Raw genomic sequence first — 27,010 nt, 5'->3', positions numbered from 1 at the left:
CCGAGTGTTAGAATTTATAATATTATTATTATTATTATATATATACGTGCGCCAGCTAATATAATACACCGCGAGCGTATTATCGATTTAAAACGAGAAATTTATACGGTTTACGCGCCGCAAAAGGGTTTACAATGTATGCAAACGGACTCGGCTCGCAATAGATTTCCGGCCGAATTCACGAGCGCGCGCGGCACAGTTATCGTTAAAATATGCGTACAAATGCGTATATTAATTATAATATTATATATATATATATAATATAATTATTACGGCCGGGTGGCAGCAATGGATTATGTGCGATTATATTTAAATTTGTCGCTTTCCCGGCGTTTCAGGCCGAATCGAATAACGAATTGCAATAATAACAATATTATATATTATACTGTCGAACATGTGTGCGGCGGCAAGCCGCGGCGGCCGAGCGTTTTCCGTGGAGCGGTAAAAGCCTCGGGAAAACCCTCACAATACAGAGTGATCGCGATGACGTTATCGCGACGAATCGGACAATATCTCGGCAAGCCATTATAGTCTCAACTAAACACACATATAGGTAGGTACTACGTTCAAATTTACATTTAATGACTTTTGAGAAAGACTGCTGTTGTACGAAGTTTCCTATAGGACGATCAAAGTGGGTAGATAAAATTTGTTCTTATAAAATCATCAAAAAATAATAATTGTTTCAAAAATTTCACATTAATATTAGGTATGTTTCTCCCAAAACATTTCCGGCTGGTTTACGATAAAACAATCTTCCTGTATGTACTTTTTTCGCGTACAACGTGTGCAGTAAAACTTTCGTAATCCGGTCATGTATCAAGTGGTATACACCCGCTTTCGCGGTGGTCAAACGACGGGCGCGCGCGAGTTTACCCCGTCGCAGTATGCGTCGTATTTAAATAGGTAGGCGGACGTGACGTGCCGTGGCCGAGGACCTTTTTCCGACCATGTGTGCGGGCCACTGGTATGTGTGTGTGTGCTTGCGTGAGTTCCGACCGAAGGACCGGAAGGAAGGAAGGAAGGAAGTGACCCCAATTATACGCGCGATGTGCGTATGTGTGTGAGTGTGATGTGTGTGTGCCACAAACACGTATATATTATAATATAATATATATTGTTGATATAACGCCATGAAATAGGTACTAACTTTATATATGTAGGTACAATATAAACGCGGTAGAAAATACGTCGAGAAATGTCATGAGTATTTCCCGAGAACGTGCAGCTGAATGTCGGGTTTATGCGGATGTCAAGGATGAAAATATTATCATCGGGTCGCCGAATCGGAAGTGTGAGCGCGGCCGAAAAGTTTCCGACCGTTATTATGATAATAATAATAATTGTATCCTTGTTGTTCTAACGCGAACATCGTTCGGGTCGAGGACCGCGCGCGCACCGGGAGAAAAACGGGATTTACTCGATCGTATATACACCACGACGCGCATATATGTATAAGATAATAATATATTACTATAAGCGACAAATTATATTCCGGCTGACCGGTATACAGTATAATATAATGTGGTGTGTGTAAGTCTCTCCGGTGCGGGGTGACCACTTGGTGTTGAGCAAACAACCTTATCGTCCGCGCCCGGTGGACTTCCGAGGAAAACGATATTATATGCGCATAAATATAATATTATAATACGAGTAGGTACATAATATACTATTATTATCACAGCACAAGAGAGTGGACAACGGCCGCGCGGACGACGCGATAACCACCGGTGTCGGTGCCACTTCCTCTTCCTATGCCCTAAATCTTCAGCTCGCAATAACATACGACTTGTGTACGTATATTAAAATATAATATATAATAGTATACGATATATTAGAGTGTTAGACTATTAAGTATATGCAGTGTGACCCGTTCTCCCAAAATATTCATGTTCCTGCAGTTGTTCATCGAGGTGGTCATTAAACTATATACGTTGGCTATGATGATTTGGTCCATAATACGTTTTTATCGCTACGGAACTGAGTATAAACGATGTCATTAGTAATGATGTTAATCACTTGGGATTATACAGCCAATAAATTAATGATAGTTTTATGTTTAAAAAAAAAACACTATACGAGATTCTTCTGAAATATTTATTTTTTTGAGATTTTTACGACCGACACATTATGCGCCATTTAAATTGCATTTTAAAAAATCAAATTTTATTAAATTAACATCGTAGAATATGTTTTTTAAGTATTCGCTAACAACTAGCTCGTGTACAATCATCAGACGTTTGCCAATTCATATAAGGTATACTGAGTAATTGTTTAAAATCGAATCACGTTTTACAGACCAAACCATAACGTACTATACAATATTTCATTCAACTGCGATATAGACATAAATCCACCTATTATAGTCGTCACATTTAAAATTTTTTTAAAAATAAAATAATATGTAATATAATTTTTTCCTATCTTCGGATCACGTGTAATTATCGTCATTAATTAGTACAATAATAACAATAATTATTATATTAATTACGAACCGATTCGCCTTGACACAATAGGGACATACACATATACAGCGTTCCATATATTATATGGCATACTGACATATTACATACAATTTATACGAGTATATTAGGTATTTGTACAGGATTAAAAAGGAATATGATTGGGTTTCCGTTGATAAAGATGGCTACCTACTAAATCCGTCGAACACGCCAAACATACATGACGTATAACTTTCTGTTTATAATAATGCGATGTACAATAATAATTATTGTAATATTATTATAACAATAATATATTACGTTTATGTAATCATTGTAGTCGCTACTATACACATTATCTATTATAATAATGATGTAGATTGTCTGGTTTTAATGAGAAAAAATGTGCAGGCGCCACCGATAAATATTTTTTCAGTTCATTATCTCGTTAAACAATAACAAAATATGTGAATTTTGTTTGATATATTACAACGCAATGCACGAGTTTCGCATAACTTTTATTAAAAATTAATTTATTCGCATAACGTTATTAATTAGTGATTGTCAGTGGATTAGATATAATTGTCTCGTTCGCCTTCATCGAGTCCGGTGCGGAATCGCTCTGGTTTATCACGAACACAGGTCAAATTACGATCATCGGTGGCGATATTTGGAAATATATAATATAATATGCGTAAGAATTCGAAACCGGTGCGGTTTGCCGACGTGACGATGGCTACACGGGAACAACCAACGACCGTGGTGTGGCAGTTAAAATATTTTAGAACGTTTTTTTTATAAATTATACCCGAGAAAAGATTCTTCTCAAAGGCCACGATAAAATTGAAGTTCATAGTCCACCGCGGTAAATGTTCGGTGTAAATTACTTACGGCGACGCGCGAAACGAATTGCGGACGACAAAGAAGAATATTATTGTAAAATAATAATAACAAAAAAAAAAACGATAATAATTGTTGTAGAACGAAACGCAAGTAATATTATAATGTTGTGTCGGAGTTACTAATATATACACGCGTAATATTATGTATAATATTTTACGAGAATTTATATTATTACACGCGAATGACCTATGTGCGCGCTGGCGGCGTGGGCGGGGGGTGGCGGTGGGGCTTTTCGGGGTTCGCCGCCGCGGCACGGTGCGGGCGGGATGGTGTGCGTGCAGTGTCACCCCCTTAAGGGGCAAAATGGCAGGGCCCGGCGGCGAGCGGATGCCGGACGGATATTTAGCATGCCCAGGAGACCCGTTTAAATCAATATAAGAAACCCTCTTATAACGTGTATACAAACATGTATAATACACACACACACACACACACACACACACATATACATTTATATAATATAAACATATATATTATATACGTATACATGTATAAATCTCGTCGTTCGCGATATATATTATTATATGTATAATAATGTATAACGTGCTCACTATTACGGCCTGGCGAGGTTAAACCGCGTCGTGTTTGTTTTCCGTTAATGAGGCAGCAATAATAATAATAATAATAATAGTAGTAGCAGTAACAGATTCGCGGTGGCTGCGATAAAATTATTTTTTAAGCGTCCACCGAGATTTATATCGTACGTACGCGTCATGTAATTACATAATATATATATATGGCTAGCTTTTTACCTAGGTAGGTGGCGAACGGTTTACGGAAAAACTTAATAAAACAAACTGCACTTACCGGTGGCGGTGACGGTGGAGTTGAACGACGGTGATGATTCCAGTGCGGACGCGTTCGACGAAATGCGACGAATTTCGACTCGGGGCCTACGTACCATACACATATTTTACACGTGTGGGTACGTGCACTGTCATCAGCATTATTGTGCCCGTGTACAATAATACACGCGGACGCACGCACGCGGGGTAATAAATAACGTAAAGTGAAAGTTTCCAAAGGTGAAACTCGTTTTCGGCATCCCCTTTGTTTGTCTTTTGGACACCCTCAGGTATATAATAATATAATACTGTATCGTCCTCACAATAGGCCTCACCCGGGGACACCGCCATCATTGCCACTGCACGCGGTGCCTGCAGCAGCATATAATATACGCGCTGTGCCTACATTGCGAACTCGGGCTGCACACGTATGCACGTATTTATATGTAGGTAATATTATGTATATATATACGTGAGTAGGTATTAAAGGTAGGTCTTGCATACGTACCCCTAACCTCGGGACCCGTTGACAATGCCTGCATTTCGATTTTGTACGCTCCACGGCCGCCGCCGCTGCCCGGGAGACTCGTCCGACTATCCAAACAGTAGTGCACGTTAGACCTTGAGTAGCGTGAAATCGGTTTTATAACAAAAAAAAATAAAAATCCGGTAGCAAATATTTCGACACATTTTTGTTCTCATTTCTTTCTTTTTTTTGCACACTTCGTATTTTTTTAACACGCTCGCGCCGCTGCAGGACGTCTTATTATGCGTTTTGCGGTCAATTGCAATCAAAATAACAAGTGAACATTTTTTTGTTCACCGGCGGACGATACGCAATTTATATTTTACAACCTTTTTTAAGGCACACCCCGAAAACCAATCCGCTTTCGTAAACGGTTCCGGTGCGTGATATTATACAAACGCATACGGGGCTGACTGTTTAACCGCACCCGATATGCGTTTATACCCTTTTATTTTTGTAGTCGCGAGTGTTTGAAACATAAAGAAGTCGTTATTCGAATGCTCATGGAATTATATTATTATTTATTAGTTTAATACAAACGAGTTCACCCATATAATATTATTGTATAATATGTATACGACGGTAAATATTTCCTACGGCATATTCAAAATATTTTCGGATAAAAAAAAAATATGTATACTAATTACTTCGATATATATCATTAATTATGTAATGGTTACCTATTACAAATTATACGTTTAATGAGACGGTTTGTATTATATCGGCACCGCCGACATATACTGCCTACATAATATTGTATATGAAACACGAGAGAATAATATTCGTCAGGTCGCGATAATAATTAACGAGTACTAAATTAATACTCGTTTATATTAATGCGCACTCGCCCCGCGCAGTCTACAATACATTTTATATATAGGTATATACAATGTATAGGATGTGGAGATCTGTAGATCCCGGCGGCAAGGTGAACACGTAATGAATAATCAGATTTCATAATAATATTGTACACTACTATTATAGTACGCACGTACTACATGTATACGCGCCGAATCTATTTTCCTACCAGCGATGTGTGACAGTGAGATTTTTTTAACAAAAAAAATAATTAGAAGCAGAAATTAATATACCCGAGTGGCCTAATTAGATCGTTGACATAATATTATACGGTTGAAAACGTGTCACAAGTTTTCGGAGGGCTTTACATTTTAATAGTGGTTATTATAGTATACATATTGCATTTAAGTAGGTAGGCAACTCATTATTATATTTATTTTTAAGTCGACCGACTAGGCGCGCGCGGTGTTTAACGTTTAAAAGGATATAGCGGATCGGATAGTTAATGATTTTAATCGTTATTGTTTTTATTTTTTGCTTATTTTTTCGTGCCGCAAATGTTCCCAAATATTAAAATATTGTAACATAATATAATATAGTGTAATGTAACGGTGTTATCCGCGAGAGTCGAATGGTAAATGGTTTTTGTATTACAAACTCGTTTTTGTTCTATTCGGCCGCGGTGGGGGTAGTAGAATTACTTTGGGCAATACATCACCGGTAACATCTCAATTAGAAAGAAAGAGAACCATTCGTTTTTTTCCCTCGCCGCCACAGTAACCGAACACTATACCATGGTTGTGTGAGCCTGTGTGTGTGTGTGTGTGTGTGTGTGTATGGCGCGCGCGGTTAAAAGTCTCCGCGCCTCGTGGATATATATATAGGGTTTGATGCATGGCCTCGCGGACCGCCCTCCGGTCGACCATTTGTGCGTGTGTGCGTGTGCAGAAACTAATTTCTCTCCGGACAACATATATATATATATATATATAATATAGGACGAAGAAAAAGTTTAAAGCTCGCCAGCCCAGGCCGGGGTGAAAAAAATACAAGTATTATTGCCGCAAAAACAAAGATCGCATGATATATATATATATAGGTATATGCGGGAGAAAAATTAAAATTGTTTCCTATCGTAAAACAACACACACATTATATTCGCGCTCGCGTCTTACGTATATGTAATAACACGTACACATATATGACGCTTGCGTAAGCCGTCCAGACACGCGTGCGGTAGATTCTTAAATATATGACCGAGCGAGGAATGCTTTTCGCGAGCGACGTGAAAAGTCGAGGTGCTTGTGATTTATTCTCTGCGTTTCGTGTCCCGGTTCGTGCTGTATATGGACTGAAACTTTGAGAGAGAGAGAGAGAGAGAGATGGAGCGAGAGAGGGAATGAGCGGACAGAGACCCCTTTGGTATTGTGCCCAGATTACGCCAAATTGTTCGGCACACACTCGCGGACACGGCAATATAACATCTCCTACGATGTATGGACCTATACGCTGGGGCAAGTGTATACAGTGTGCTCGTGGCAATCCGACCACAACTCTTCGAAGACCATACACCGTATAATGCGTGCTGTATACATATAAACCTATAATAGTATATATAACATGTATATTACCTACGACGAGTGTATATGTCGGGTGCCTGCGCGGCAGCCTCCGGTTTTCTCTCACTCTGTATAATACTTATACAAAACTATATTTATTATGTAGACCTATGCCACCTACGTTGTACGGCGGTCACTGTGTATCAGCATCATCATTAATATTATTATTATTATTATTATACGTTTGTTCCGATATAATTATTACACGTGTACCGCCGGGATATCACTCCCCCATCATTGCGCGCGGCCATTTGATCTCTAGCAATTTTTATGTGGAACGTGAGGTAATAATACCCATAAAGCATTTCCGCTAATTTCCGCTATAGAGGGGGTTAAAGTTCACCTTAGAATAATGCACGAATGCGGCTCATTCGCAAAAATATGTCGTATTATGGGCATGACACATTTGAGCGTGTAGTCGTCACTATAATATGTCGTGTTATATATTATGTGTTTTAAGCTATATATGCATACGCCGGTCATGCATGACGATGAGGAACACCGAATTTTACGACAACCGGTTTCGTTTTAATTACTCGTGGTGTTTTACTAAAACACTTAGGCACGATATCAAAATAATTAATAGCAGCGTCGTTAATTAAAATTAAATCTAATTTTTACCACGTCGTTAGTTATGTGCACACTGCTTTACCCCTGCGAATATAATTATTCGTACCTAAATGATACATATTAAATTGATCAAACACCGGAGTTTTGAATTCCAAAACGTAACCTGACATCGTCACGTGCCGCCGCGTGCATTTAAAAGAACGACGATAATTTAGTCGCGACCTGGTATATTATTATTTATTTATATACATTTTATATATACATCACATATACCACAGCAGTAGGTATATACTCACGGTGTGGAATACTTGTTGGAATTAACACCATCGTGAAGCGTGATGCAGTACGTATATAGGTATATACATCGCCCGTATTATGTGCATATAAAATTATATATAATATATATATAAGTATGTGCGGCGGGTTCGTCTCGGAAAGTTATTGCCGAAAAAACGTTGAATAAACGCGGCGAAGTGGTGATAAGACAAACCACGATGCCCGGTAATGGATTCGTGTGTATACATAATGAGCAAAGTATTCACAAAAGGAGGCGATAGGCGCATTGAAAATATGAGTGCATATAACTCCGAAAAAATAAATATCTATGTATAAAAACCGTACGCACACACGCACACGCATACAATACATACACGCCGCTCCGGCGAAGGGGGTTCGCGCTCGTGCAATTTTTTCCTACATATACCCTCCCTCGGGCGTCGCGGGAGCCCGCGATTTATTGCCGGCCAGATAAAAACCGTGCGGTAAATCATCGCGGGTACACAAAAGGAGCTTTTACTTTATTTTTTTTTTTTAAACGATTTAATTTTTTCTCCACCTCTCCTTCTAATTTTATTTCGCGTTTTTTTTTTTTGCGCTCGCACGATAAGAAGACCTTTTTTTCCAAACGGGCCCTTTAATAAGTCGACGACGAGTAGTATGCGCGCGCGCTATATAATCGTCGAGCGCGGGATGGCGGGAGAAAAAGGAAAAAACTCCAAGGTGGTTGTAAGATCGGTGATCTTAATTGCCTGTACTTCGCCCCGGCCGACGGCCGTCGCCACCCGGACGTTGCAATAGTAGTGGCGTGCAGGAGAGTTCCTGCAGGAGCAGCAGCAGCAGTGGTATTACATCATATATATACGTTTCTGCGTATTGTATTTATGTGTGCGTATATGCGCGTATACAGGGGAGGTTATTTTTCAAATGATAAACGTCACTGCCCCCGCGCCGCCGCCGCCAAGCACCTTATATAGTCGCTAATGGAGTTCACTGTTAAAATAATTATTACAACTACCCCCTCCCTCCCATTAAACGCCACCGCTCCCCTGGCGGCCCCCTGGCCACCACTTCGCTTCCCACCGACGGTGAGGTGGAGCGCGGGCCAGGCTTTTTCCGACGGGACCCGCGCCCGTTCGTCCCGTATAACTATACATGGTAAAACGACATTAATCTTGCGCCGTGTCGCTTTCCGGCATTCCGGATCGTAATTCATTTTCGCCTCAGGGTATATATATATAATATTATATAGCAGTGCAGCGTGCTAAAAGAAAACTGGCTGTATGAAATTTGTGCTTAGTATTACGGAGAAACACAGAGTTACACGTTTATAATAAGCGAGAAACCTCGGAGCAGTGGCAGCAGCAGCAGTAATACAGATATATATATATATATATTATATAAACACACATATACAGACCCGAAGAGTTTTGTCTCCGAATTTCGGTCAAATATAAACCCCCGGAAGAGTGCCAAAAATGGCACTTTAATACTGGTGTACCAGAACGTCGTTAATATGCATATAAAACACGCGAACGTTTTCAGAAATTACATTTGCGATTCGTCCACACACATATATACACACGTGATATATATAAACAATACATTTCTCATTCATATATGTATTTATATATATATCTGGCTTATAACAGCATATGAAATGACATTGCTCTCAATTGTTCGTCCAAACGTCCATTTATAATAACGTTCGTTATATAGGTACATCTCGATCGATTCGGATCTGGTCGCGGTTATTATAAGTATTTATATTATTACGAGTTACGCGCGGCGCCCTCCCACCGAAGAACTGCTGCGCGCGATACGTAGTGTTCGTCGCATATATAATGTATATTATGATATGTGTACAATAATATTATTATCCCGTATAGGGTTCATAGTGGAGACTCGTTTTCGATCGGTACGAGAAACATATCGTGGAGAACGAGCGTATAAGGTAGTACCTATCTAGAGTGTGTGCGTGCATCGGGCAAATGGTATAATAATAATAATAATATAATATGTACACATGATCTACGGAGTTTAATTAAGCGGCGGGGCAATGGTGAAGTCATTGAGAGTAAAAAAATAAAAAACAAAAACGAAAAAAAAAAAAACGAAACGCGTATTATATGTGCGCACAGCGCGCGCAAGACGCGAGGATGGCCGCAGGACGACCACCGAATAATTTATCCGTCCGAGTCACATGATTTATCTGACGCCCGACGTACATATACGCGCGGCCGGGCCCGCCCTTGGTTTTTGTGGGACCATATATACCTATACACACACACACACTCGAACGTGGCGCACGTATATATTAAAAATATGTTTTTTTAAATAGGAATAAAAAATTAGAAAAAAACTCGAAACATTGACGAGTTTACGAGCGGACTCGTGTATATCATTCGCTGGTCCATATAGAAACTGAGCGCGTATATAAAAAAATTAAAATTAAAACGAAACGTAAAAAAAAACGCCGCGACCAACGGCACACGCGTTTGTATTCCGCGGCGTATACTGCGAGTGAAACGTGCAACTATGTACACTATATATATATACGTGTAGCATAATATATATAGGTACCTAAATAGCTATACGCAGAGTGCGAATCGAAAAAGGGGTAAAATGCGTATAATCCGCAACACCGGTGACCTAAAACAAAAGCGAGTGTTGTTGTACCCCTACTATCGGTTTCGAATGTGCTTGAGAATTTTTTTTTACCTAATCAGACGCTCGGAGACGTATCTATAATAGGACCAAGGTTTTCGATAAAATTTCGCCCAACACAGCGGCGTGTAAAAACCAATCACGTACCGCTTGACCGATCGAGCTGATGTTTCGTGTGTACGAGCTGAATTAATATATATATAATAATAATATATATATAATAATCACACGGCTATACGAGTTTCGGGTTAAGCGCATCGTATGCGGTCATGTACTGTGCGGACGGAAATTAATTCGGAATCGATTAATATTACACGTCCGTTCTGTATACGGTAGTCGTGCGAGATGTTTGGAGGCAGCTGTGGCTTAGGAGCGAGTGAGAGAGATAATATTATATATTATAACTTAACAGTGTCAGCCGTAGGCTGTATCAAACATGGCTGCAGCGCCGCGCGGCCGACGACAACGTCGAATTACAGATGAGCTATCCCTCGCCGTTGCGGAGATTACGATTTTTTTATATACCTACCGTTTCGTCGTCTTCGTCCTAATGGCCAAATTTAGTCAGTCGACATCTAACACACAAATTATAAAACTCTAATCGGCCGTACCGACCCACACCGCGCACATTCACGTGACGTCTCGTTATATGTGGGTACATAATATACTACTACTAATAATAATATATATACTTGGTCGTAAAAACATAATATTTAAACAATAATACACAGTTATATTACGAAAATAATACTTAACTATAGAACATAACGATAAAGTATATTTGACCCAATTCACCACTGAGGTATATAACCTCATATTACGCTATATATTAATTATTAACGTTATACCACCGAATATAGTCAGTTTTAATTCCCATTCCCGTACATTGATTCCACTCGTTTTGGATTTTTCCGTCTTCTGCAGCAGTTGATGAACAATCCACGAGACGATTTTCTTCGCCAAAACGTATGTATACCGCCAACCTGAACACCGCCGTGAACAGAAGTTTTTCATTTCGCCTAAAACCGAATAAAACATGATATAATCATACGCGAGACGAGACATTAGGATCTACGAGAGTTCCCAAAGTATATATTATAATATTATACACGCACATAATATACGAATGTATAGAGAAACCAGGCCGTATTCTTATTGCGGCGACGAGACATGTATAACGCATTAGTTTTTATTAAATGAGACATCGCCGCCGTCGTCGTCATCATCATCATAATATACGCGTGTTTTACAACACTGCAGCACAGGAGACAGTGTAAAATAATATTATCATCATCGCGGCGGTGGCGGTAACCGTGGGCCGCCGCCGTCTATTAAGGGGGAGCCGAGTGTGGTAGGTATATATATACACATATATATGTATATAAGCATAATAGGTATTAGGTATATTATATAATATGGCGGGACGAGTCGGCGGCGGTGGCTACCGTAGGGTGCGTTCACACAGACATGATTTAATTTCGGAATTATTTCGGCGACGACTATAATATTGATATTATTGTACTTACATATTCGCACGTAATTCGGAACACATTTTCCTCGTCGAGACTTTAATATCATGCAAACGCGTGTGGCCCGGACTCTGCGCGTATTCCGCGTACGTTTTCTGAATGACGAGCGAGATTCGATAGGTAGTTGACGATTCGACGATATAACGCCCTTGGTACGTGACGCGGGACGGCGATAAGGCCGTCGAAAAAAATTTCGAGAGAAAAATTGCGCTTCCAACACGTCGACGACGCTTTGCCGTGTGTATATAACCAGCAGTCGACTTGCAGATTAAAACGAATATCATTGTTATTATCGACGTATAAAATAACATAACACTATCATCGACGCCTATATACTATCCATCACATACAAACAAAATAAATAATAATTTAGATGCGTTTACCGCTGGTCTGCATTGTCGAAATCCTTTCGCGACTAGTTTTTACGATAAGTCATATTATTATAATTATTATACTATCGATTTACTCGCGGCGGACATCGTAAAATCGCACGGTTCTGCATATTACAATAATAATAATAATAATTTAATAACAATATAATAATATACATATATTATTACGACGTTGTAATTGAGACGGTACACTCGCATAGGTATATATAGGTATAAAAGGTATACACTATATACCTATATATATATATATATAACGCGGTATAGAATTATACGTCGGCGGTCGGGGCAGGCGCACACAATGGTTTTCGGAGATTTATCGTCCGAAAGACATCGAAATAATTTACGTGGAAACAAATAAATTACACGAGCGCGGATGGGACCCCCTCTGCCGCCGCCCCCCACGCCGGTCCGACGGCGGCGGCGGCTCGGGTTTGTCTTAATTTTCAGCTACACGCGGCGGCGAGTCTCGCAGCGCTCTTCTGCTGCTGCTGCTGCCGCTACACACGACCTTTACTACTACCATAATACAACATACATTACATATTTATTATTATTATTTTACTTAGGACTCGACCGACCGGCATATGGCACGCAGCACGCCCACGTCCCCCTATTTGTAGGCATCGTATATATATATAATATGTACGCGATATGTATAACTTACAATAATAATAATAATAATGGCACTCGGTTTCTTCGTAGGTATATATAATATACTCGTACACAATATGCACACCTATAATATAAGCGCACGCCGCAAACACCTGAAAAACGATATTTTTCTCTTTCACCTGGACACGTACCTATATGTACCTACCTAATATATTATATTTTAGCGTTATTTCGACAGTTGTTCGCGAGCGTCGGCTTTATATAATTCGCCATCACATATTATGCACACTCGCGGCCACGCACCCTGTATGCGGAACTTCGTTTGGGCGGTATAGGCGAAATCATCAATCGCGAACCTGGTGTACCTACATATACCTGCTGCTATATACGTTGAACGTTTTAATTAACGATCGTCGAAAATGGCCGCCCCAGACCACGGCCAAACCGTGCATCCACATGAACGGCAGTCTCGCTTGTAACACATAATATAATAATTAGTAAGTGCGCAGAGCTGTACCGATCTGCAGCAGCGATCATAATATCAAAAGCCGATGCAACGATGGTCGGTAAAATTCGAAATCCAGGCCGAGTGGACATTGGAAAAAATTGCACGTGTGACGCGCGCGCGTCCGAGAGATTGATCGTCGCTTGGGTGGTATATCGTACGCTTAGAATCTTATGTGATGGGACGTGAATAAATAACGACTCGCCAATATGAGAGTCGCCACGGTCGAATGATTATAATGATAACCAACGATCGCGAGCGCGTAACGCATACTCAAAGATTCAAAACTCTCTGCGGTTTAATGTAGTCCATAATAATATATTATAATATATGTGACCGTGTACACGAAATACGCGTTTGAATAATATAGTTACATGCCAAATACAAATTATAGGTATCCAATGAACGCGATATCATTACGAAACGTCAAACCGTAAACTAAACATACTCAAAAGTCCAAAACTTTTCGAATATTATTATTATGCAGTTGTTCGCACACACCGTCGTATTCGTTCGATATATATGCGACCAAGACCCGTACAAATCCGTATTATAATGGGACGTACCGCGGACGTTTTATTCGTGCGAGTAGGTTACCTATATTATACTATATTATATTTTATAATATTGGTAGGATATACATTTTTTGAACGCCCACGCGACGCCGGTACACGCGTGTGTATGATATATATATATGTGCTCGGGTACAAAGACGCGCGGGCCGTTTTGAGGCCATAAGTCATTTGCCGGCCGGTAATTTATAATATTATGAAAGTAGAAAACTGGTCTTGCGGTGACAAGACCTCCCGGTTTTCGCCATTCATTACGACCGTCTATTTATTATACTGCGTTTCCGACTTGCTATGCAGCAGAAGAAACTGCAGCGACGGATCGTGTTTGCGTGTGTGTGTGTGAGTATCTTCGAAATTGATTTAGTCCCGACCGGACGATAAGTCATCGAGACAATTTGTGACCGTCCGACATGCATATTATAATATAGTAATAATAATAATAATTGTGAAAAATTAATACAGTTTTGCCGGCGTATTTATATTATTATAAACCTGCAGAGTGGTACCGATATATTTGTACGATATTATTCCGTGTAGAAGAATGTGTTACGACGCGTACCTATATAATATAATATAATATAATATACATAATATGGAAGAACTCTCTGCGTTATGGAAAACTACGAACCGTAATTATATTATATATTTATATATTTTTTAACACTCACACAATATCATATAACAATAAGATAACGTGTTGGCCGGAACACCGTCGCCGCCCCAGACGTTTAATTAGGGGGTCGCCGGTGCAGTGTGATGTATAATAATATTACACTCACCGTGGTGCATCAGTGTGTCGGAATGCACACGATATTTCGCCGTCCAACGATGATATTACAATATTAGCTTGGCGATTGTCTATTATATACTGTCTACTATAATATATAACTACGCGGACCGAGATTGCGTTGCCCGGAGAGTGAAAACGAAACGTGTTAAAAAACAAATCGTCTACGGAATCGTTTAGTTCGTGCCTATTATTATTATTAAAACAACGGAGGCAGCTCGTACATGTATAGAGGTGTTTTCGGATTTTTATTATACGACGATGTATGTACATAATATAGGCTTTTACCGCATTATAATTTCGTTGTTCGCCTTCTTCGCTTCGAAACATACATATATATATATATATATTATATACGTAAAATACTCTCCGCCCATACCGTAGAAAATTCAATATTATGCGTATTCTCGATGATATGATATAATGACCGTGTTTAAGAGAACGGCGTATAATATATAATATGTAATATTTTCGTGTGAAATTCAAAATCAATCACCGCGGCATCACTGGCTCTCCTCGCCGTCTATTAATATCATCATGGCCTGTTGGCGATTTCATTTAAGTTTTTCCGCTCTTGCAGTGAGTATAGATGTACACACTACACGTACCTAATAATATTACACCGTTGCGACATCGCGGCAAGCGTCGTATTGAATAATATAATAATAATTAATATGCGTGTTTTAATGACTATCATTTATTTGGCTCGCCGTCGAATCGTTGCTGCAGTACAACTGCGCACACGTCCTAAGGTTAAGAAATCAAATTTATCGTATTTTATTACTGTTCGGTTTTCGGATTTGATTGCCCTCCACCCCTGCTCTCTTGCTGACCAGAGGTTTTTTTGTGCGTGTGGGGGACGGACGATTTTCGGTAGGTATAATATTTTATAGTCGTTACTCCATCGTCGTTACGGAGCGATAATATTATATTATCATTGCCGCCGAGCGGTTCGCTGACATTCGCGTCAGCCTAGTCGAGCTGATATCATTTCACTCGCGGAAAATATGCGTCCGGGCGGCCGTAAATTGAAATGTAGAATAATCGCGCGGCGTTTCGTGCGTGTGGCGGCGACGGGTTTCGTTAAACGCAATTCCGTTTCGAAATACTTCACCCCGACCGAAAACCGTGTGCAGTACGCGTATATTATATTACACTTCATGTGAGCGCGTAAATCGCACGCATAACTGTCTCGGGTCCATCGAGTATGTATAGTAATTTCGCTCATCGTCGTCGGCGTTATATATTATTATTGTACACTCGCGTGGTGCAGTATAGTCCTATGTGATATACGTCGGCGGCGGTGTTGCACAAGACGATATATGCCGTACACGGTCGGGCAGACCCCCGCACGATGCAGCCGAGGCGCCTAATTTAAATTTACACCACCCGGGCTAGACGTCTGAAATGAAGTCATTTGAATAAAACCGTCGGCGCGTTTCGGTCGCCGCCTACACCGCCACCCTTTCAGTGTGTAAATCTCCGTACGTCGCCGCCAGCAGCCCGCTAGAGCGTTTTCACTCCCGTCTGACGTCTATACGCGCGTCGCGAAACGTACATTATAATATATATTATTACGCCGTGTGTGTTTGTTTCGTGCTAAAATGTATATTATAATATATATGTAACAATCGGAATCTGAGTCTGAGTCTGAGTCGTCGTTTGCCGTGGTTATAGGCGAGTGAGGGGTGGAGAGACGAGACTATATTTTATACTAAAGGTTTAATATACACATAATATGCGTACTCGGCTGGAAAACGCGCGGAGAAAAAAACGAGCAGAAAGTGAAATGATGATAAACATAATATATTATGTACAGTTTGCGATAAGTATATTATTATGCCCCGAATGGCATCCCTCCGCTGCAGTCGTACGAGTGCATCATATGCACCGATCCATAGGTCCTATATATATATATATATATATATATACCGGTCCGTATAGGCTTCACGTCGTTATTGGTGCAGCCATCGTTTTGAACACCTTTTCCCGTCATCTCTACCCGTCCACAACGTTTTTATTTTTATAATTTATTACGTTACGCGTACCTCTACGTCTGCAGATGGACTGCAACCGCTACAACCTTACAATAACAAATTACTTTATTTTTCATATCGCACCCATAATCCATATAATGATACTAATGATAAATAATATATTATAAATACCTACCTATATTGTGATACATAATAATAATTTTTATCGTCCGCCGACGAAATGTTTTGGTGGATAAAAGCGCAATGTATATAAGAGGTACATCTTGCGATATTATACTTGCTGAGCGCAGACGATCGTCGTCGAAAACTTTTGGCCCCCGAACCGCAGCTCATATGGTGAAGTGTATGAGGAGGGGGAGGGGGAACAACGGCAAATATATCGCGTGCGGCCGTGCGATTAACCGTTCGTCTATATTATATACAATAGTTGTATAGTCCATCGAATAGACGTGTTATGCTCATCGTGTACGTACGCTATAATATAATATACAAATTATAATATGATGGCTATAATCAACCGCCGGCCCGTAGGTACCTATATGCATATAATAACATGAGCATCGTTGGTCTATATGTATGTATAATAATTTACACCTGTATGTTGCGCGATGTACCCATGTAGGAATAACACAATAGGCACTCAGGAACTTATTATTATATATATGTTCGATCACAGGATATAATATTATGTTTTATATCGCACAGGATCCTGCATCTATACTATTATATATCAGCCCCTATACACGTCACGCAGCAACCACGGTATACCACTATACCTATACGCGAAATGAGATTTAACCACACGTAACTTTCTTATTGATTCGACACCCGCAATCGCCATTATAACGTCATTATTGTTATTATTATTATTAAATAATATAATGCGTGTTTTTGTCTACACGGCATTCGAGCACATATACCTATACAGACATATCTATATATAGACACGATAATGATCGTCATAATTTTACACGTATATAAATTATTATATACCAACGCATTTAGGCTGCCATCTTCGATTTTCCGAGTTTTATTTTCGAGCTCTTCGTCGTTACTTTTTTTCTCAATTCATTTAATTTTTATGTTTAATCAATTCTCGCCAAAACTCATCATGTCATTCGCGGCTGCGGCATAACACGACCATACCAAATAACAAATACCCAGTATTATATTATACCAACAATAATAATTATAATGAATAAATTTATCTCGTAAAATGTTGTTTTAATTACCCCGCACGGCTGATGGTTATCTGCTGCAACTGATGAAATGTCGTGCACTGCTCTGCAGGTGCACCCCATCTCCGCTACTGCTTATACAACCCTCCCAGTACCACTCGACCGCTCAAATACCTATATAAAATGTAACGAGTGAAGGTATATATGTATATGTGCGTGTGTGTGCGAGTGTAGTCCAATTATTATTAATAATATTATATGTACAAACCCCAAAACGATGACGTTGAGTGCGTGCGGTAGAGGTTCGAGTGGCTACGCTGTCGTTTGCCCTCTCCCCGCTCCTCCCAAAAACTATGGAGGGTGATGAACGGCAACAACGCACAGTGGCGTCCGTCCCACATTATCCGATTGAAAAAAAACAAAACAAAATTACTCGTAATGTTGCCATTCAACTGAATCTATAAGATTAAAATACACGTCGTGAATCATGCGGAGGGTGTCGAGCTTGTTCTTGAAAAAATAAAAAGTATACCATACATATTTTATGACAAAATCCAACATGCCTATATACTATTATATAAAAAATAATATAATTTTATGAAATATTACAGCATTCTATTGTGGATAGATACTTAGATAATTTTGTCCGTCGACGCCTAAATACACCTATATTCGAGAGGAGAGAGAGAGAAAACGTTTGAATTAATTTTAATGGCCAGTAAACGAGGTGTAATTCTGTTTGTTTCTCGTCTCGGTTAAAATTAATCGTTATACGCGCGCGTTTCGTTTTCGGTGATAAAATCGATTGCGTAACCTAAGCGAGGGAGTAGATATACGTGGCAAGTATAATATATATTTAATTACTTATTTTTATATAGGTTACTTGTCCATGTTTTTTGTCCTGCGCGTTTCCTAATGATTTAAAATGATTGTCGTTAAAATTAATTGCAGGTACCCATATTGATTTACAACAGTTTCTGTAAATTCGTAAACATTTTTATTAGGAATATAATCTTCTTGTAATATTTTGATTTAATTTGTTTTTGGCCATTAAATGATAATGTAAAATGCTTAATGTTTTTCATACACGAAGTCCGATATTAATGTTGCGTAAGTGTTAATATGCTGTTTGGATAAGTACGCTACTATAATATAAATCACATCGGACCATCGGCGAAGGTAAAACACTTTTAAAAGTGTTATTTTTAATCGGTTCATATAACATAATAATCCCTTTCCATATTGGGTTATTTGTTTGAAACTATACTATACAATTATTACTAATTAGGCAAGTACCCGTAAATCTCAGTTTTTCTATACCTAATGGTCTCCAAAATAATATACTCTATAGGTACGTCAACGAACGAGATTCAAATCGTTGCTCTAAAGCCTGCTTGCAGTGCTGCATCGCGGACTCGATAAAATTAAAATACCACCGTATAGTAATTTGGATACCGTCGCGGTCGTACTTTGAATGTTTATGGACCTAATGATATGGTTTATTTACACCAGCAACAATCGAACAATGGTTACAGCCCGCGGTGCAGTGTGTACATGCTCTGTATACGCGATAATCGGGCGCGTGCACCTCTATCCTCTATGATATTATATATTATACCAGCTATTACGTTACGAGCAGAGAATAAAATAGAATAAAATAGAGTAGATATAATATATTTTATATAAGCTTCCGGGGTGGCTTACAATATATTATACACTGTTTTTAATTTTATAATTACTCGATAATATCAGTACCACCTACCTATACAATTTATATGAGAATAATCAGGTCGGACGATTCTAGTTCTGATCATTTCATTAAAAAAATAATAACCCTTAGGTAGTTGCCAGTTAGATGGGACATCGCTCGAGCACAGTGCATCAGTGACTGAAGATCGACGTTGCCGTTTTAACGGGTGCACATGTGCATCGGCGGCGGCTGCAATATGGACGCAGCAGCGTCGGAATACGATGGCCGCCGCTGTCGGCGTTTTGTATATATATATATATATGTGTAAAATATACTCGCGCTTAACGCGTCGGTCGCACAATTCTACGCGAATCGGTAAAAAAATATTTATTGTCGATGATTCCGATAGGGGTTGTCCTATTAAGATTTGATTTCCTAAAAAAGACAAAATATACATCGTTATAAGTATATATAATAATATATAAACTGCATATTTTTTTATATACTTACCTTTCAATGCGTCCACCAACCTCCACATGCGTCCCATCAATTCAAGCGTCGATTGTATACACTGCACCCGCGTAGGTATGTATTTCCTAACAGGAATTTCCTATCGTATACATATGATAGTGACCGACGACCGTTGCATCGGAGGCTGCAGGTCGTCGCCGCCGCCGCGTAGACCGCCGGGCGTTCGCTTCTTCTCCGAGGCCGGCGGCACTCGTCACGTACCTACTTTATACGATAAAATAATAATACCTGATAATAATATTATTATTATTATAACAATGTATTGCGCATGCCGACTAGTAGGTATAGTTACCGTAGTATGTACCTATAGGGACTGGTAGGAGTTGCGCGGTGGGGTCACTCACTCGTACAATATAATATATTGCGCGCGCACATTATAATATAATATCCTGCACTTGGTACTGTGTTACTATATATCATCGTAATTGGCATTTAAAACGAACAAATAATATCTACATCTAAGTATAATATTATATTATTGTCTATGTGCATTATATAACAATATAAGCGCGCACGTATATAATATAATAATATTATGTACCTATATTGTACTGTGCGAGTACGACGTCCGTTTTAACGATACATAATATAAATGCGCATTGTATATATAATATATATATATTATATACGTATACCTACGTCGGCCGCACGCGTGGGTGTGGCCTGAACGGCCGCGCCACCGGACCTAATTAATTTCAAATTTTTCCTTCCTCCCCCACCCTCCCCCTCGCAAGCCGCATTATTATATTCTTTTCGGTTTCCCCACTCGCGCTATATGATATATCGTATACCAAAGCATAATATATTATATATCGTTAAATTACATATATGCGTGTACGACGACGTGCCGGCGATTGATTTATGCCCGGTCCATACCTATACTCGTATATAATATAATATTTATATGCGCGGTTTGTACATAGGTATTTAGGTACACACACACACACAGATATATATATATATATACAGGTATGCATCATACATATTATGTACACGTATTTACATATAAGTCAACGTTAACGTTAATCCCCCCCCCCGGACCTACCGCGGACGACGGTCTGCCCACCCCTAAATCGTCCGGAGGTCTTTTGTTGTATATGTCATGGTAGTACACTTCTGCTGTTCCAGCATCGCGTGTACTGCACAGAACGTGTATCTAGTCCGCCCTGCAATTTTTCGATTTTTTCCTACCCCTTTTTTTATCGCAGGTATATGTGTAACGTTATAATATATATTATATTAAAAAACTACTCTTCCTGCACCATGTCGGCCTCGCGGACGTCCATTGTTGTACGCGTAAAAACAATATACCGCACATCCCCACGTGCAGCGCTCGGTGCTTTTTCGGATAGTCTCGTGCCAATTTTTACACCCACTGTCGAATTTTTTCCCTCCCTTTCGCGCTCGGCCGATACGTTATGTATATATATAAAATATCATATACGTCCGTTTTCGTTGCCAAAATATCGCGCACACACCGGCGGCGACTATACCGTTCTATAACATAATAATAATAATAATAATATAATATATATTATAGTATATACCTATGTATAATATAATAATAATAATAACATACATGTACGTGTGCAGTATGCGTGCGCGCGTCCGGCCCGCGAGCCACTGCATTTTATCAGAAAGAAACGATAGACGCATGGCCCAGTTTCACTTTAAATAAACACCGACGATAAGGATCAAAGAGAGTCGAACGCGCGTAGGTATCGAGGTTGTCTGTGAGCTCGTTTTGAATGAGGGAAGGGCTTACGGCACTGCTGTAATATTATAAAATATAATACATAGGTAATATTGTGCAGTTTATAATATAACGATATGTCGTTATTATGACGTATTTGCTTTTATGCTATTTTTTCCGCGGACGAATTATACTTACTCGAAACGGGTAGCCGAATTGACGGATATATTATGGTTCGGTGGTCACGAAAATGTGTAAAAAAAAAAAACGGTCTGTTAATTCGATGTACCTATATATATACCTAGGCACCGATTACCTATGTACCTCTATATATACCTATAGGTGCCGATTATGTACCTATATCTACTCCACAATTTAAACTATGACTGAGGTCTAAAAATCAAACGTGTTTTCAAAACTTGACACGTCGTAAAGTTTAATCGAACAATAACGACCCAGTTATCTGTGCATATAACAATAATTATTCCGGTAATATATCAGCTATTTATGCTCCGTAATAGGGTACGCGCTGCACCGTATCATTAAAACGCCGTAAGTCGCCTCGCTGTTACTTAGCAACGTCGTTAAATTATCGCATTTCGTTTTTTACAAATCCAATAATTTCTATGGCAGTTAATTTTTTTTCCGAGAATTTGTCAAACGGGTTTTCTCTCGTCACTGCGCGGCAGCTGTCGTCGCATCATAATAATACGTACCTATTAATATTAATAATAATAAACATACACTATGAAAATCGTTTTTAGATTAGCCATGAAAAAAAGCGTGGACGCTAAAAATTAAATTATAAATTATAATAGAATAAATAAATATAATAAATAGTTTATGTATATGCATACATACCGACGCCTGCGGCGGTCTTATATACACATTGGAATCTAAATTTACGACTAACGTTTTGGCAAAGTTGTAAACGAAAACCGGCAAATCGAACTGGCCCCGCGTGCGTTTTGTTTGGGTCAATATTATGCAAAATCGCACTCTCACCGGGGGTCCGTGTAATTCATCAGCCCGTAGGTTTTATCACTATTATTATTATTTTTTTTTCATTAAGTAAAATCCAACCGTATCGCGGTGTACAAACATATACATAATAATATATAATATGCTATTCGACTCTGTTATAATGTGTACCGGCTGCCAGCTACCGGTAACCGCGTTCGTATTTCCTGATTCCTATACCTATATGCCTACCTTGTTTAACAATAATAAATAATATGACGCATAATGTATTTTGAAGAAAAATTTATTTTCGTATAGTTCTAAAATGATTTATATAATTATTGTGGACTATATTTTGGTCGACGAGATTTCACAGGTCTTCGGTGTAACATTTATACATCATACCAGCCATACCATATACCTATAAGTTACGCCCACGTCGACGTACGGTATATAGCTTAGGGTGTAATTATACCATCGAAAACACGCGCGCACTCACGACGACGACGCGACTTGACACTTTCCATTCTGCCTCGCCGGACGAGGAGGAAGAGATGAAACGTATATAAATAATAAAATTCCTATATTTGCGCGCGACAGTGGGCTGGACACGAAATTAGTAATTCAAATTTCTACCTCTATCGTCGTTAAACAAGCGACGGCGGTGCAGTAAATTGTATAATAACTATATTATTATACATTTATATACGTCATATAACAATAATAATACCATCGTATTAAAATATACGAGAGACGGTCGCGCAGCAGTAGCTTTGTTTTTCAAATCCACGATGCCTACTCAATTAAGAGTGTTTCCGCCGTTTTTATCTTATTCACACATCGAGACGTATTTTTCGACACGAAAGTCTAGGGCCGTCACACTCGGCGACCGCGCGACCTATCTTCGTCGTCGTCGTCGTAATAATAATAATTGTAATAATAATAATAATGGTTCGTCGCCGTCGGTTATCGTCGCCGCCGCGTGTGCATAATATATGTTTACCGCGGGTAATTGTAATTCGAGGGCAATAAATTTCGGGCCGGGGCCACTAAATCAAAACGCTGTAATATGTATTCCGCCGTCTCTCGTTCACCTACACACGCACTGTGCACAGCACCGGTGTGCACCGCTCGCACGAAAATCCCGCCGTTGCCGTATTTATATTATTATTGTAATAATGTTTGTTTTTTTTACGACGCATGTTGCTATTATTATTGTCGCCGTACACATAAAACGTATCGCGGTGACGGCGGAAATTCGTAAATCACGTAAAGATTTCATAATAATGTGCAGTAGGTGCCTGCCACCTGAATAATACCTAAATAATATGATATTAAACGCATACAATATACCTATGCCATGAAATCTATATGTAGACGACCGCGTTTAGCGCTTAAGAATATCGTCTGCGCTAACGACGACCTATATAGCATAACGTCCGAGTGCGCTGTCTTTACCTACTCCTTCGCCCCTTCCAAACTATAAGCCGCTCGCCGACAATATCACTATAGATATACACACACGCAGCTATAACCTACCCCCCACGACCGCGACTCTATACGACTATTTATACTTTATAGTTGTTACTACTATAAATATATAATATAATATTATATATATAGGTATAAACTATATACGCTCTCTCCCGTGTCGAACTAATTAAGAGGGGCCGCGAACGCGCGACCCGTGTTATGATTTACGCGGCAATTGTGCAGCGACAAAGTACACCGATCGTGGGGATGAGAGTAGAGGGGTGGGTTGAATATAATCCTCTTCCGCCAGACACGGCGCACTGGCACGCGAACCGCTGCTTAACACTCTCGATTTTCCGATACTAATATTATGTTATTTCATCGGTCCGCGATCGGCTATATCGATGTGAAATATCGAGCATAAAGGTATATAATATTATGTACTTACGTGTTGGCATATGTTTTATCGATAAACACGTAGGTATATTTTACCAACCCTCCTACGCTCACCGTCCGTTTCATATAATATTGTATGTGTATTGCTGCAGGCACATCAATATATCCTTTTTGGTGTCTATTATTGTATCTTATTCATGAATAATAATGGCTTTCGTACTTCAAATGTAATTTTATTTTTCGTTTTTTAACCGAATTCCGTTTGCCAATTAGCGGCGCGTGATTGGCATATTATATTATAATATATTATTATATAATTATTACGACACTAGTCGCGTATTGAACCGCTGCGTAGGTGACGAAAATTCGGTCGTGGACCACCGCGCACAGTCTCTTTTTTTCGTCCCATTGTTGGTATTATTATTGTCGTTGACACCGTCACCGTGCGTCGTCGTCCCCTACACACCGACGGCCAAAACTTTGAACGAGCAATCCATTTTACACACACTCACACACATGTGCGTAAGCGTGTCTCGTACATGTACCTACTATATGCAATATATACACACACATATTATAATAATATATGTACATTATAAACATATACTTAAACAAGCGCCACCGCCAACAAACGCAGACACGGCAATAATTCACATTTATTAATCGAGGGCTCTTCAAACTATACTATACATATAATATGCGCGTATATAGGTTAGGTATATGTTATTAATAGGAGGTATACGTATATATGATATATACTGAAATATTTACTATAGGACGACTTTCCAAAACCACGACTAATTTTGTACATAGCACTACATCATTATGTTACGCAACGCCGGTACCAATATTATAATAATATATTAATTGTCCGCCTGATATATTATAGTTGATATTATTATTATTGTCGTATAGAGAGATATTCGGGGCAAAGTGTGATATATTATATTAATATTGACAACGTTAGTAATATTACAGTTAATTATATATGGGGTGTTTGCTTTTAACAAAATCGAACCAGTTTCGGATTTATACGGTATTAAATGTTTTCTGAATCCTTAATCGTTGTTAAACCGATAGGTATAATATAACACGTATGGTCAGTGTTGAGATGGGAGGTTGAGTGATATAGTAGTACATATTATTATATGCATGCATATAACGACGTGAATAATAAGTATTAAAAATTATGTTAGGCGATTGACAAAAAAAATCAGCTACACACGAATTTGTATTGTTTTAAACAATGTTATGATTTCTTAACCATTGTTAAAGGTATACACGGGTACTCGTAACCAGAACCGGAACTATACAATATATAAACTTAGGTACTATAAACGCCTAACAATATAATATACGTTCGTATATACTGCAAAATAGGCGTTTAGCGCGCCTCACGATCGGATGAAAACTCGCAATTTCGATCGTAAGGTTCGTCCTGATGGGCGCGTTTCGGTTTATTATATTATTATTACGCGACCCGGATTGTGTGAAGTAGCAATAACGTTAAGACGGGAAACGACCCGCGCCGGGGACGAAGGTCGAGGACGCCGGAGATGTGCTCCATCCTGTCTTCCTTTTCCGTTTCTTTCTCCGCAAAAAAAAACTTTCAAACTCTTTTATTTAATATAATAATATATATAGGTACGTACAACGTTCTATATGTACCTACGACATATCTCCCGCTCATACGCAATAATTTTTTCAATATGTATAACGCAGCTAGCTAGAATCACGCGTTCACACAGAATTTGATTTCGTGAAATTATTATTTACTGCGACATATAATTATATTGTTAGGTATTGTTGTACATTTGCTCGTCCGCAGATATCATATTGTTTGTGCCGCATAATACAATAATAATATCATAATAATACAGTTGCGTTGTTGATGCAAAAGGCCGTTCGGATTTAATTAACGTCGTTGATGATAATATACGACTGCGGCAATAATAATTATTGTAATAAAGTGTTTTTCCCGTATAAATATTACGATCCCGTCTGTTATGATACATATCATTCCAGCCCGTTTAGAGGTTTATGACAATAAAACGTGTTAACTATGTATTTCATTTTATAACAATTACGCATATATAAAAATTAAAATATA

The 27,010-nt window shown here is 39.1% G+C and overlaps 1 protein-coding gene and 1 long non-coding RNA gene across 8 annotated transcripts in view; one reads left to right on the top strand and one right to left on the bottom strand.

The window, feature by feature from the left end:
* The window catches only part of LOC100160569 (homeotic protein ultrabithorax), a 271,573-nt gene that overhangs the window by 18,247 nt on the left and 226,316 nt on the right, over nucleotides 1–27,010 (top strand). The gene's annotated exons all lie outside the window — the stretch shown is intronic.
* Nucleotides 1–27,010, bottom strand: part of LOC107883684 — a 42,600-nt gene extending 15,590 nt beyond the window's left edge. For 2 of the 4 annotated variants that reach the window (XR_003839208.1, XR_003839211.1), the window contains exon 1: nucleotides 1–27,010. This exon is cut by the window's left edge and continues 1,429 nt beyond it. This is a non-coding gene — a long non-coding RNA (uncharacterized LOC107883684). The other 2 variants (XR_003839209.1, XR_003839210.1) reach the window with 2 other exon arrangements.

This window comes from Acyrthosiphon pisum, chromosome A1 (genome assembly GCF_005508785.2).
Source record: "Acyrthosiphon pisum isolate AL4f chromosome A1, pea_aphid_22Mar2018_4r6ur, whole genome shotgun sequence".
Lineage (NCBI taxonomy): Eukaryota > Metazoa > Arthropoda > Insecta > Hemiptera > Aphididae > Acyrthosiphon > Acyrthosiphon pisum.
Note: the sequence above shows the minus strand (reverse complement) of the source record. Positions and strands in the feature narration are given on the sequence as shown.